Source organism: Talpa occidentalis, unplaced genomic scaffold, assembly GCF_014898055.3.
Source record: "Talpa occidentalis isolate TD23 unplaced genomic scaffold, MPIMG_talOcc4v2.1 talOcc4.13, whole genome shotgun sequence".
Classification (NCBI taxonomy): Eukaryota; Metazoa; Chordata; class Mammalia; order Eulipotyphla; family Talpidae; genus Talpa; species Talpa occidentalis.
The window spans coordinates 14,483,083-14,495,281 of record NW_023601322.1 but is presented as its reverse complement, the minus strand read 5'-3'; the positions used below and the strand labels follow the sequence as shown (position 1 = coordinate 14,495,281).

The 12,199-nt window shown below is 42.1% G+C and overlaps 1 protein-coding gene across 3 annotated transcripts in view; it reads right to left on the bottom strand.

Annotated features, from left to right (window-relative positions):
* Positions 1-8,547, bottom strand: part of CCDC68 (coiled-coil domain containing 68) — a 52,337-nt gene extending 43,790 nt beyond the window's left edge. For all 3 annotated transcript variants that reach the window (XM_037508483.2, XM_054694035.1, XM_054694036.1), the window contains exon 1: positions 8,499-8,547. The gene's annotated coding sequence lies outside the window, so the exon portion shown is untranslated. The remainder of the gene's footprint in view (positions 1-8,498) is intronic.
* Between the last annotated feature and the right edge of the window lie 3,652 nt (positions 8,548-12,199).

The following is a 12,199-nucleotide window of genomic DNA, read 5'->3' as shown; positions in this document are numbered from 1 at the left end:
GGACACAATACATTTCTATAGTTAAGCCAGTGGGTTTGTGGTGCTTTGTTCTAGAAGCCCTAGGAATGGAACACGGGCACTGTTTATTCTAGAGATTATAACAAAGGTGTTTCCTTTCTTTACTTAAGCCTGGATTCATTCATTCATATAGTAAATATTTATTGAATACGGCTGTGTTGGAGCACAGGGTGAGTCAGAGATCTTGCCCTCATGGGAGGTTCAGTGAGGAAAGGGAGACAGCAGAACCAAAACAATACTATGTCGGGGAGACAATGGCAGCCGTGACAGGCCATGAAGAGAAGCAGAGCAGGGAACAGGGCAAAAGGAGGTACCTGTTGGATGAGGGGTGAGGGAAGGCCACTCTGAGGAGATGGCATTTGGACAAAAATACTAGAATGAAAGGAGGAAAGCTGTGTTCTCTGGGAGAAGAAGTTGCTCTGGAAAAAGAGGGTTCCAGGCACGGGGAGAGCAAGAGCAGATTGAAATTTGCTTAAAGGGGTGTTCTAAGAACAAGGTAAGCAGTGTAGCCTGTTATGATTTTTCTTTTTCTTTTAATGTAGCAAGATTTTTTTTTTAAGTAGGCTGAAACATGTCAAGAGTTCCAGAAAGAACTAGAATTGTTTCCTTAGCCATAATTAAAGCAGGTCTTGTGCTTGCTGCTGAGGCTCCCTGAGGGCTGAAGGAGAGGCAGGAGGTAGCAAAGTCTGCATAGCTGTCAGTTGCTCTGAGGCACATGCACCTCAGTGCAGGTGAGTCCCAGAAAAGGACTCACCTGGTTGACTGAACAGCAATATTCTCAACTCATGTCTGTAGGTATTGATGGAATGCACCAGCATGGATGCCAGCTGTGTTTTGACTGTCCAGCACTTTCACTCTTGTTATCAGCATCTCGCAGGAAAGATCCCTTATTTGTTCTTCTTCACTCTCCGGAGTAGGAGCACGGGTACAACACTGAGATTCACCCAGCATGCTCCCACTCCCACTGAGTGCTCCCTTCTAGAAATACTAGAATGATTTGGACCTTGATATCCTAGAGGCTGGAGGTGGTGAAACCCTGTTATTATTCTGGGAAAGGAAGTCGTCTGGCACAGACGGGTGCTTTGTGTCCTGTGGCAGGAATGCCAGTGCTGATATCAAATGACCGGTGGCAATGCCAGAAGAACCCCAACCCGCTCTGGCAGTGGCCCCATCTTTGCTAAGTTCCCAACCCAGGAGTCTGCTGGCTTTTTCCAACTTAACCACTTTGCCTCCACCCTGCAGTCTCCCATGTTCAAACCTCATTTTCCCATCAATTCTGGAAGCTGCTCCGTATTTTTCCAGTAGTTTCTCTTTCTACTTTAGTTCATTACCCAGAGCCAGTTTTACTAGTTTGCAACCAAGAACTCTGAGTGGCTTTAGCACAGTTTCTGAGTTTACAGTCTCTCAGTTCTAAGCTGACAGTATTAAATACTGTCTCCTCATTCCTGTTTACTATTATAGAGCTTAGATAAAGGAACCTGAAACAGTAGTTATAATGAAAGTATGACAAGAACAATTAGGTTATATGAGGGGGAAAAAACTAACCTATCTCTCAACCCTTGAAGAGGCTCACCGTGTCCTGAATACCAACTAGCACACCTGTTCTACAGGCACGTTACACAGCACAATGGTGACATCCAGTGTCAGTAGGCTAAATCTCAGGTGACTGTGTAGTTTACCACAAAATGATGTATCAAAAGACACACATGCTAACACTGCACACTAGCTCTATTTTCAAGTAGCAATCAGAGATTCTTGTTAAGTAGAATTAATTTTATTCAACCACATGCTACACATTTGTTTGCATGCATATATTTATTTCATAGCTATAGAAAGTTCTTAGAAATGACAACAAAGCCATTCTCTTTGGGAGAAAAAATTAAAATATTGGCATAAAAACAATGTACAAATATAGAAAATACTGTGCCATTTACCAAAAAAAATTTTTCAGATAGTGTCAAAATTAATCATTAAAACACACTGATCTGTGTGTATGTGTGTGTGTATGTGTGTGTGTGTGTGTGTATGATTCAACAAAGTCACAGAGGAGTAATGTAAACTTTACAAGGTCATAAATAAACTTCACCACCTAAACTCAAATAGGATGACCCCAAACTCAGATATCTTCTATCTTTAAAGTTCATCGATAAGTAAGACATTTGAAACTTTGAAAATCAGCTGAAGGTTTCACCCAGGGCTCGATATAGTAACCAAACTGCAAAGAGGTATAAATCATAGGAATCTCTTCCCATCCAGGAAAGAGTGGGCGGAGGGACCAGGGTGTGTTGAGCGCCGGCCCTGTGCCTGGGAGAACACCTCCTTGACAACCTTCACACACCCAGAGAGGTCAGTCCCATCGCACAGATGAGGAAATGAGGTATACAAGATGGTGCCAAGACAACCTGTTGACGACAATCATGGACCCCAGTGCTGGCTCTTTCCAACTGAACACTTTGCCTCCTGCTGTATTCTCAGTGGGTTTCTAAGCCTTGTTTTGGGGGGACCTGGCTAGTTGAGTAATCATGGTTTTCCAAAGCAAGTCATTAAGTAACAGTCAAATATTTTCTGCTGCAAGCGCCCTTGTCCCCATAGCTTTCTTCCACAAACAGGCAGTCTGGGTTACCGGCTCAAAAATGGGGGTTCAGAGAAATCAGAGATGCCCATAAGATGCTAGCACACTTCCCCACTAGCTGGGTGGTCTCAGGAAAGTTTTAACACCCTAGACTTCAGCTTTTTAAACTGAAAATCTCAGATGAAATTTTAACCTCCTTATGGAGTTATATGAGGTTTCAATGGGATAATCCATTAAAAAGTGGTTAATGGAATATCTGCCCCTTAATAGACACCCAATAAATATCAAATAATATTTTTATTCATAACTTACTGTGAAATTTGCTTATAGAATATCATTTGAAGTGTCAACATCTAAACTCAGTTGTCTCCACATTCTTCTTCACTCCCACCACGTCAAACAAGTATTCCTGCTGTTTTGACCTTCTCAGTTAACAGTCAACTCAGAGGAAAATAATGACTTGTCAGTGGAGAAAAATATGAAAAATGTCAATGACACTTATCACAGTCATTTCTAACATTTAAAAGGTACCCTTTTGGGGCCTCCCTGGTGGTGCAAGAGGTTAAGTCGCAACATTATGAAGCTATGGGGACCCACTGCAGCACGAGTTCGATCCCAGCCAGGGAGCTACCCACATGGCACAACAGACCTCTCCTGTCTGGCCCGCTGCTCCCCTCAGCAGTGTATTTCAGTCAATCTGCCTGTTCTGCTCCCCACTCTGTCTCTGGTGAATCCTCTCACACACACACCCATACCTCTGGCCTATACCCCAGTTCTTGTATGCATAAATAAATCAATCTTTAAAAAAATAAATAAAAATAAAAGGTACTCTTTAAGGGAAGAACACAAGAGACTATGGTGACGGTACATGGGTGTCTTGGTGGTGATAATTTTATAGATACTACATCTGAGAGTGTTATAGGGCAGCCCCGATATTGAATGGGTTGCCTGGCTGTGGGTCCTCACCCGCGCGCTTAAAAGGGACTTACGAATACTCCACTACAGGCACACACAAAAGGTTCATAAAAGGTTTATTTACAAGGGAAAAGGAAATAAGGGAAATGTACAACTCAAGGAGAAAATAGGAAATAAAGTCTTTAATGTGTCCTATCCGATCCGCCGACCTGAAAACCCAAAGGCACTCTCAGAGCTGGCTGGACTCTGCTAGCTGGTGGAGAGTCAAAATGGGGGACCCCCCAAAGCCCACGTGACTGCCTTTATACCAACCTGGCTGCTTCACCCCACCCTCAGGTCCCAGCCACCTTCCCTTTGGTGGTTATGGGATTTGGAGTTCCCAGTGTCTTTGGCTTTGGCCTGGGGTGGGGGTGGAGTCCACAAAGCCTGTATGGGATTAGCTTTAGGACATCTTTTTCCCCTTAACAAGAGGAGAATAAACAATGATGTAAAAAATATGAATTAAAAATAAAAAAGGTAGCCTCTTAAATTTCTTTAATGGCCTTATAAATTTTTTTAAGAATAAAGGACTCAGGAATTTACAAAATATCTAGAGCTTTCCAGAAGTGTCCTATAATATTTTAGCTCAATCATAACTGACTTCATTTTAAACATTACTCAGCATGGAGGAGAAAACAGAGGATACCAGCTGTGTACCAGGATGCTGAACAGCTACAACAATCTTTTTTCACCAACAGCAACTTGTAATTTGAGCAGTAATGTAGCGGCATTCAGAGATGTAGTGTCTTCCTACCTTCACAGAACCTGCAACCTTTTTATAGAAGGTTTCTACTCAGCTAGAGAAGTCTCCCTAAGAGGATATTTAAGCATAAGTCAAGACCCTGACCCCTCTAAATGCATCGCTGAGACAAAGGAAGGTAACTGGGGTATATAAGAAAACAGCTTGGACGTTTTCAGCCTTTCTAGGATCCAGGGAATCTTCCTTGCTAAGATTCCTTGTGCTAAGAGTTGGCACTTTTGCAGTGTTAGTTTTTAGTCAGCGTGGACAGTAAGACACAGAAGAACTGTACTTACTCTGTAGCAACATGGAGTAACTTGCAATTTTGGCTCCTCAAAAGGACCCAGAGGCGGGGGCAGGGTGGGGGGTGCGCATTTCTTCTACTTCTGCATTTTCTCAGATCTAAGAGCTCAAATTAGTGTATTCATAGAAACTACAGAATAATACAATTAAAAAGCATACACATTCAGATACACTCTCTTCTTAGAGGCCCCTGTCCTGGCACAAAGCTTTTAATTGTAGCTGGTTCACGCTTTATGTTAAGTGTGTGACCAAAATATGTTATTAAGAAGCGCTCATATCTCTAAGAGTACTTCAATTGTTATTGTTTGATCAGTCATCAGAATTCACCCACTCTGTATGCTTGTCAATTTGTGAAGAAAATGTAGCCCAGGACAAATATTAATGTCAAGATCTCCTAAACCCAACCTAGAATATTAAATTACTGATGCTTCCGGGCACTTGCAGTGGGCTAATTCTATTACTATTTTCACAGGAGTATGCAAAAAATTGCAGTTACATCTCATTAACGAAATACCAGTAATTTATACCAGGAATATAGTTTTAATACATATAAAGAAGAGATTGGTTCCTATTGTTAGGGGGAAAAGGATGTCCTAAAGCTAATTCCATACAGGCTTTGTGGACTCCACCCCCATCCCAGGCCAAAGCCAAAGACACTGGGAACTCCAAATCCCATCCCCACCAAAGGGAAGGTGGCTGGGACCTGAGGGTGGGGTGAAGCAGCCAGGCTGGTATAAAGCCAGACACGTGGGCTTTGGAGGGGTCCCCCATTTTGGCTCTCCGCCAGCTCGCAGCATCGGGCCAGCTCTGAGAGTGACTTTGGGTTTCCAGGTCGGCGGATCGGGTAGGACGCATGAAAGACTTTATTTCCCTATTTTCTCCCTGAGTTGTGCATTTTCCTTATTTCCTTTTCCCTTGTAAATAAACCTTTTATTAACCTTTTGTGTGTGCCTGTAGTGGAGTATTAATAAGTCCCTTTTAAGTGTGTGGGTGAGGACCCACAGCCAGGAACCCGTTCAATATCAGGGCTGCCCTATAACACTATCAGTTATCAGATATTTTCAAATTACGTTATGGTGGATGTTGGATGAAAGTAGCTGTCTTACCACTTCAGTGTAATTGCAGACATGTCTACCAGCTGGTGAACAAAATGTGCAACCGTCATACTGTTATAGAGCAACCCCGATCTTAAACGGCTTTGGGACATCCTTTTCCCCCTAACAATACAATGGAATAAATACTAGTTAGCAATAAAGTACAACTACTGATGCACACTCCTACCTAAGGCAGAAAGTAGAGCAGTCTGGGTGTGGATATTAGGATTGTGAGTGACTAAAAACAAGCAGGAGGGACCTTTGGAGGATGATGAGAGTGTTCTAAAATTAGATTGTGGTAGTGGTTGTGTTAGGGGGAAAAGGATGTCCTAAAGCTAATTCCATACAGGCTTTGTGGACTCCACCCCCACCCCAGGCCAAAGCCAAATTTACTAAAAATCATTGAATTGTACACTTGAATATATTTTATGGTCCATAAATGATAACTCCAATAAATCTGTTTTTTAAAAAAAGTGGGGAGCAAGATGCCTTGAATAAGGTCATTTTTCCCCCTCTGGGGTAAAATATAAGTGTAGTTATCATTTTTCTAATTTTTAGGAAAAATAATTTGATGGATAGAACTTTTTCAATTTCAAGTTTCTTACTCACTTACTGTTTCCTTTAAATTATTGGCATTTACTACAAGTCTAATTTTATTTAATTCATACAAAATTGATATTTAGTTATTTCAGGTTTAATTTCTCAATATCTCATGATATTAAATGGAAAACACATGATTCTTCAATCTTCCCCTACCAAAGCGAAAGAAAAATTCACTGACCTGAATATCATGTCCCTTTCCAATTTCTAGATTGGGCTATTTAAGTCAGTGTAAAATTGTATGTAGTCTGAAACTAACTTCATTTTTGTCATTGTCAAAACTGCTGGATGGTCCCTAATCTGTGGCCTGGGCGTGCCTGCAGGATTCCCAGATTGTGCAATGTCCTGAACACAGGAATTCATCTTATTTACAGCTCTGGATCCCCTGTGTCTGCAACGCAGAACACAGTGTTTTGCAAGACAGGAACTCAATAATGAGGAACTCAATAATGAATGCCTATTTAGGCACAAAGGTCCACAGATGAACCAGATATTTTTTAAAACTGAATGTGCACACATACGTGCTTTTATTTTCCAAACCTATGTAGGTGTCCATTTACAAGCTTAGCAAAATGTAAATTCACTTTAGTGTGTCATTAAATTAATAACACTGTTTACCATCATGATTTTAGCAATCAATAAATTCCCATGCATTAAGATGCAAAAATCTTAGTTTAAAAGATTTGAAACCACTACTTAAGAGACTTTTAAATTCCCTCAAAAGTCTTCAGTTCTTCCCCCATTCAGTCATTCTCCAAACAATTAAAAACCCAGTTTTTCAGCTTTGACCAAATCTAATTTATCATTTTTCAGCTTTGGCCATAATATAGGTTATAACTCAAGCTGGCCTCGGAGCACAATTGTAAATACACAAGCTAACAAATCACATGCCTATTATTAATTCATGAAATCATGAAAGCTGAATAATACAACTGAAAGGTGTCTGTATTTCAAAAATACCTTTTTAGTTAGCACAGGTTTGGTAACTAAATTGTTTTAGTAAATCACAAAAAAGTGGAAACCCTCTTCTGAAACTTGCCTGGGTTGCAGGAAGTATAACCTGTTTCATTCTCTCTGTAAGCAGTAGAGGCACCACGCTGAGATCCCCCTAGGCACAAATTCCTGAGTCTTAGCCCTTCATTCTCTAAGGCAAAGAGAGGGCTGGGAGGGGCAGCCCAGCCAGGAGAAACAACAGCACCAATTGTGCCTGCCTGTACCTGAGAAGGCAACTCAGATCAAATTTCTGGAAACCCAGATGTCTGCAGAACTGAATATTTAGTAGTATTAGGTAAAATCAAAAGGACAGGTGATATCTCCCTATTGCAAATGCAGAATAATTTCCTCTTGTATTTTGATGTTTCATTTAGTTTATATATTCCAAGAAAATAAGAGGCTTTGATTCTTAAAATGAAACTACATAGCATGATGGTGAACAGACATAGCTTTAGTTGTGCTGGAGCTAAGTGTTTCATCTGATATGTGATATGTACACAAACACACACACACACACACACACGCCTGAAATTTCAGTCATGTCATTGTCCAATCTAAGAGCTACCCTAGCACTGCCTGGGGACTGTTTAAGTAGGATTGAAATTGCTCCTTTGCATAACTGCCTAGTGTTCTTAACTTCCAACTCTAAAACCCCGCAGAAGAATGTCAACCAAGGGCAGTTAGTTCTCCTTCTGCTACACCTGCCGCAAGCAAGCCAGCACCAACCGAGACTATGCAAGTAGCTTCATTTCTGCTCTTACAATCTGTGGATACTGTGCCTGTCAAAGTCGCCACCTGAAGGTTCACAGGTGACAGCAAGTATTCCAGAGGACTTTCTTCACCGCCCCTGGATTTAGTAGAGAGAAGCCCCGGGGAACCCCGACCAAAGGGACCCCCTAAGTGCCACCTCAGTAAACAATCAGGTATGCGTTAGGCTCAGGAGGGGTCATCCGCTCTCAGTAAAGCCACCTCTTGCTCTTCTGGGAGGAACAGAAACTTCTCCAGGGAACGCGAGCCCAGAAGAGAAGTTCCCAGAAGATAATACTCTTCACACCTAGGACCTGCTCACAGGAAAATGCCCGTGGCGGCCTGCGCTGCGCTGTGCCGTGCTGGGGAGAACCAGCGGCGAGGCCCCCACCCCGCCCCCAAAGGCCCATCCACCTGTCGGGGTGGCCGGGTGCGCCTCAGGGGCCCGGCCCGCAGTCGATGGCCCGGGCTCGCCTACCTCGGAAGGGGCTCGGCGAGTGCGGGTCCGGCGCTGCTCCCCGCCTTGGCTCCCTGGGCCTCCAGGCCGGGTCAGCTCCGCGGGCCCTAGAGCCTCCCGCCCACCGACTGGGCTCCGCCCCAAGGGCGCACCCGGGGCAGAGTCTGGCAGGCGCCTCCTGGGAGGGGCCTGGGCGCCAGCTACGCCTGGGCCATTAACCTGCTTCCCGAGGCCCGGGTGCCCTCTCCAGGCGCGCAGCGCACGAGCGTGTAACACTGCACCCCTCTCGTTAAAGTTCTGTTAGCACTCTTAGGTATATGCACTTTTGTGGGGTTTTGTTGTTGTTTATAGAAAAATTTTTATTCTGGGGTAATTTTAGATTTACAAAATGTTGCAGAGATAGCAGGAGTGAACCCTAATATTCACATTTTACATGAGCTTGGTGCATTTATTCAAAACTAAGAAATTAACATTGGTGCGCTACTACTAACTAAACTCAATTTTATACAGATTTCTCTAGTTTTTCCGCTAGTATATTTCTCTTCCAGAATCCCGTGGAGGATTCCACTCTGCATTTAGTGTGGTTTCTCTTTAATCGGCTCCAAATTAGAGAATTCAACTCATCTGTTTTGTGGCGACCTCTCATTTGTTTGTTCTGATGTTATTCTTTTTTTTTTTACAGTTATGCATTTTTTATTATTCTTTCTTTTTTATTATTATGAGTATTACATAATATAGTATTATACTTGACTTTTCTTTTTTTTAATTTTATTTTTATATTCCCCATACAATTACAGCCCCCTTATTTTGACCCCAATCCCTCCCCCCCCCATAGTGTGTCTCTGGTTCATAGTTGTTTGTTGATTTTGATTTTTTTCTTTCTTATAGTTATTCTTTTTCCTGGTCCCTTATTTAGGTTTTCTAGATTCCTGCTATGAGTGAGACCATCCGGTATTTTTCTTTTTCTTTCTGGCTTATTTCACTGAGCATGATCCCTTCCAGCTCCATCCATGTTGCTGCAAATTGCATGTGTTTATCTTTTTGATTGCTGAGTAATATTCCATGGTGTATATGCACCACATCTTCTTGATCCAGTCATCTATTTTGGGGCATCTGATGTTATTCTTATGGTTAGACAGCGCTTATAGGTTTCCCGGAAGACCACAGATGTGAGTTACCATTCTCATATCAAGGGTAGATCTTAACGACACGATTTATCCTGGTGATGTTGCTATTAATCACTTGGAGACTCTCTGCCACTTTTCTCCACTGCAGTTACTATTTTTCTCTTGCCATAATCTCTTCTTTTAATGAATGTCACTAAAGTCAGCCCACACTCAAGAAAGGAGGGTAGGGGCAATTAAACCCTACTTACTGGAGGGGGCAGTGTCTATACATATTATTTAGAATTACTCTGTAAGCAACATTTTTTCATTTTTTCCTTCTCTCCCACTTATTTATCTATTCAGTCATTTATTTATATCAGTGTGGATTCATATTCATGTATTTTAGACCCGGAACCATAATCCAATACTACATTATTTACTTTGTTGTTCACATTGTTCCTGCTTTAGCCAAAGAAACTCTTTCTGGTGCTCTCCTGTGTCCCTTTGGAAGTTCATAAACTTTTAAGGCTGGGGGGTGAAAGGGGGGCTTTCACTATTTGCTCCACCCTTCTCACATTTAACAGATTTGGAAGACTTTAGTTCAAATACCCCCCATTAATGGAGGGCTCTTCAGAAACATCCTGGGAACCCTTTAATTTCTGAGTCCCACCCCAGTAAGAAGGAAAAATAATTTTTCCTCTTACCAGTTGAACTTGTGGATTGGAATCCAGGGGAGGCGTGAAAGTTGATGGCTCCTTATAAGTTTTAGTTAACTAATCCTTGTGGTTCTATAAAATAGATATATGAGAATATTTATAGAAAAATCATGTTCCAAAGACAGCCATGGCTATTTATTACTAACTTAAACACTGAAAAAAAACAACTGTTGCGGATCCTTTTGTTATGTTGCTCCTGTTTGTTCTTGTTTGCATTTGCTCCTTGAGACTGTAAATACCACATTTCCTCCTCCCTGGCTCAACTCTAGCTCCATTTCTGATACTGCCTGAGCTATGACCCTCTCCCCTCTCCTGGAAAGGGAAATCTACTCCAGTAGTCCAGGTTTTGCCAGGGGAACACAGGATAGATGGCCCAGTGAGTTATCCAACAACACAGTGATGTTCTGCCTAAGCATTTTGACAAAGTTACTAAAAATAACACAGTCAAGGGGAAACATTCTGTACCTAAATCCCACCATTTCCCAAAAGAAATTGCTAAGATCAAAAGTGGATATAAGATTTTGGGGGCACTTCTCTGGAGCAGGGGAGTCTTGGACTGAAAGCAACAATTCTAATCAGTATCTAGGACAACAAAGACACTCTTGTCTGAAAAAATTTAATGACTACTGTGTAAAGGTGAGTGGGAAATCACTCCAGATTAACCAGAATGTAGGACTGTCAAATGCCAGTAGCCTGTGTAGAGAGACCTGCTCAGGAGAATCTGTTAACCATCTTTAAATTTAAAACTCCTTATTGGGACTTCGATTGGAAATTGAGGTGAGGGGAAGGGGGCCTTGCTATTTATGTATTTTTCTTAAAGTGATAGCATTTAATTGCTATTTTAACGACAATATATAGAAAGCATTTAAAATAGCAAACTTTCTAAAGAGACTTCTTCACGCTTCACCTAAGATTATTCAAATGTTTGAAGAGTATTATATATTTTTGAAATTATTATATATTTTGGGGATAAGGTCTGATTATATATTTTGGGGATAAGGTGAAGACTAAAACATCCCCAAAACCAACATCAGCCTCCTGAATAAATACCTTCGACTATGACCCCATTGGGGGACCTCTCAAGAAGAGGGATTTAGGGGCCTCCCTGGTGGCGCAAGGGGTTAAGACACAACCAGTGAAGCTCTCCGCAGCCACTGCAGCATGAGTTCAATCACCGGCCAGGGAGCTACCCACATGGTGCTGCAGACCTCTCCTGACTCTTCCACTGCTCCCCTCAGCAGCGTAATTCAGTCAATCTGCCTGTTCTGTTCCCTGCTCTGTCTCTGGTGAGTCCTCTCACCTCCTCCCCACACCTCTGGCCTGTACCCCAGTTCTTGTATGCATAAATAAATAAATCTTAAAGAAGAGTGACTTAGGAGGCAGTAGAAAGCTACAGAAGTTCCACTGCCAGAGCAGACTGCCCCCTGATGCCTAGGTTGTAAGAGGAACTAACTGTAAATTAGACTTCCACAGTTGGAATCTTTGTCTTTGATGACATTCAGACTGGGAATCACACTTGAAATCACCGCTGGTTTTCTTTTGGGTTATTTGCTAAAAGGAAGAAAATTAAATAGGGCAGTATATGTGTGGGAGGACTGTAATATGTATATACACACATTGAATACAAATCTTCCCATGTCATCCCAGCTCCCCCAAAACATACAAACCATCACACACCCTGACACCACCACATTGATGAAAATACTCCATAACCTGGAGTGTAACATCCCACCACTTTCCATATTGGAGAAGTTGCCCCCACGCCCAATTCCTCGTTTCCTCTGTTGCCATGTTATTTGCTAGCAGGGTGGGTTGGCTTTGGAATGTTCCAAATTTTCTGGTTTCTCATTTTATGCCTTTTTGCTCTTGTTTCCACACACATCTATACACCCTTACCCCA